Source organism: Lolium rigidum, chromosome 7 (assembly GCF_022539505.1).
Source record: "Lolium rigidum isolate FL_2022 chromosome 7, APGP_CSIRO_Lrig_0.1, whole genome shotgun sequence".
Classification (NCBI taxonomy): domain Eukaryota; kingdom Viridiplantae; phylum Streptophyta; class Magnoliopsida; order Poales; family Poaceae; genus Lolium; species Lolium rigidum.
Window position 1 is genome coordinate 357,805,174 of NC_061514.1, and position 3,115 is coordinate 357,808,288.

Genomic DNA, 3,115 nt, shown 5'->3' on the forward strand with positions numbered 1-3,115 from the left:
AATGGACTAGTGGCTTCATCCGCTTATCCAATAATTTTGCAAAAAGAGCTGGCAATGGGATTCCCGAGTCCCAAATTAATTAACAAAAATAGACACTCCTCCATGGTATGTGATTGTTGGACGGCACCCGAAGGATTCGGTTAGCCATGGCTTGTGTAAGCAAAGGTTGGGAGGAGTGACATCATAATAAAACTAAAATAAAAAGGCACTCCTTCATGGTATGAGATTGTTGGCAGTGCACCCGAGGTTCGGTTAGCCATGGTTTGTGAAAGAAAGGTTGGAAGGAGTGCCATCCAAAAATAAAATAAAATGGGAGCCGCTCTTTGAAGGTTTGTCCGGCCGGGGGTTAGAGTACCCGCTACCATTCGTTGACAACAACATACACCTCTCAAAACTTTATTTTTATGCTCTCTTTATGTTTTCAAAATCAAAGCTCTAGCACAAATATAGCAATCGATGCTTTTCCTCTATGGAGGACCATTCTTTTACTTTCAATGTTGAGTCAGTTCACCTATTCCTCTCCACCTCAAGAAGCAAACACTTGTGTGAACTGTGCATTGATTCCTACATACTTGCTTATTGCACTTATTATATTACTCTATGTTGACAATATCCATGAGATATACATGTTACAAGTTGAAAGCAACCGCTGAAACTTAATCTTCTTTTGTGTTGCTTCAATACCTTTACTTTGAATTATTACTTTATGAGTTAACTCTTATGCAAGACTTATTGATGCTTGTCTTGAAGTGCTATTCATGAAAAGTCTTTGCTTTATGATTCAGCTTGTTTACCCATGTCATATACATTGTTTTGATCGCTGCATTCACTACATATGCTTTACAAATAGTATGATCAAGTTTATGATGGCATGTCACTCCAGAAATTATCTTTGTTATCGTTTTACCTGCCCGGGACGAGCAGAACTAAGCTTGGGGATGCTGATACGTCTCCAACGTATCGATAATTTCTTGTGTTCCATGCCACATTATTGATGTTATCTACATGTTATATGCACACTTTATGTCATATTCGTGCATTTTCTGGAACTAACCTATTAACAAGATGCCGAAGTGCCGGTTCCTGTTTTCTCGCTGTTTTTGGTTTCAGAAATCCTAGTAACGAAATATTCTCGGAATCGGACGAAATCAACGCCCAAGTTCCTATTTTCATCGGAAGCATCCAGAACACCCGGGAAGGACCGAGAGGGAGCCACAGGGGCCCCACACCACACCCCGGCGCGGCCAAGGGGGGCGCGCCCCCTAGGGTGTGGGCCCCCGGAAGACCTCTCGCGCCGCCTCTCCGCCTATATAAAGCCCCTGACCTAAAAACCTCGGGGCGTTGGACGAAAACCACGAAACCTTCCGGAGCCGCCGCCATCGCGAAGCCAAGATCCGGGGACAGGAGTCTCCGTTCCGGCACCCTGCCGGAGCGGGGAAGTGCCCCGGAAGGCTTCTCCATCGACACCGCTGCCATCTCCACCGCCATCTTCATCACCGCTGCTGCTCCCATGAGGAGGGAGTAGTTCTCCATCGAGGCTCGGGGCTGTACCGGTAGCTATGTGGTTCATCTCTCTCCTATGTGCTTCAATACAATAATCTCATGAGCTGCCTTACATGATTGAGATTCATATGATGATGCTTGTAATCTAGATGTCATTATGCTAGTCAAGTGAGTTTTACTTATGTGATCTCCAGGAGACTCCTTGTCCCACGTGTGTAAAGGTGACAGTGTGTGCACCGTGTGGGTCTCTTAGGCTAGATTTCACAGAATACTTATTCACTGTTGAATGGCGTAGTGAAGTGCTTATTTATATCTCTTTATGATTGCAGCATGTTTGTATCACAATTTGTCTATGTGCTACTCTAGTGATTTGTTATTAAAGTAGTTTATTCCTCCTGCACGTGTGCAAAGGTGACAGTGTGTGCACCGTGTTAGTACTTGGTTTATGCTATGATCATGATCTCTTGTAGATTGCGAAGTTAACTATTGCTATGATAATATTGATGTGATCTATTCCTCCTACATATGCATGAAGGTGACGGTGTGCATGCTATGCTAGTACTTGGTTTAGTCTTTTGATCTATCTTACACTAAAGGTTACTAAAATATGAGCATTATTGTGGAGCTTGTTAACTCCGGCATTGAGGGTTCGTGTAATCCTACGCAATGTGTTCATCATCCAACAAAAGTGTAGAGTATGCATTTATCTATTCTGTTATGTGATCAATGTTGAGAGTGTCCACTAGTGAAAGTCTATTCCCTAGGCCTTGTTCCTAAATATCGCTATCGCTTGCTTGTTTATTGTTTTACTTGCGTTACTACTGCTGCGTTACTACTACTGCGTTACTACCGCTTGTTTATCGTCTCGGGCGAGCACTTTTCTGCCGTTGCTACTACTTATTCATACCACCTGTATTTCACTATCTCTTCGCCGAACTAGTGCACCTATTAGGTGTGTTGGGGACACAAGAGGCTTCTTGCTTTGTGGTTGCGGGGTTGCATGAGAGGGATATCTTTGACCTCTTCCTCCCCGAGTTCGATAAACCTTGGGTGATCCACTTAAGGGAAAACTTGCTGCTGTTCTACAAACCTCTGCTCTTGGGGGCCCAACACTGTCTACAGGAAAGGAGGGGGAACGTAGACATCAGGGACGCCATCAACTCTTTGTTGAATATCATGTGAGTTGCTATGCATGTCCGTCTTGTCTGAAGTAAGGGAGATTTACCACTCATTTAATGGTTAGAGCATGCATATTGTTAGAGAAGAACATTGGGCCGCTAACTAAAGCCATGACTCATGGTGGAAGTTTCAGTTTTGGACATATATCCTCAATCTCATATGAGAACATTAATTGTTGCAACATGCTTATGCATTAAAGAGGAGTCCATTATCTGTTGTCTATGTTGTCCCGGTATGGATGTCTAAGTTGAGAATAATCAAAAAGCGAGAAATCCAAATGCGAGCTTTCTCCTTAGACCTTTGTACAGGCGGCATAGAGGTACCCCTTTGTGACACTTGGTTAAAACATGTGTATTGCAATGATAATCCCGGTAATCCAAGCTAATTAGGACAAGGTGCGGGCACTATTAGTACACTATGCATGAGGCTTGCA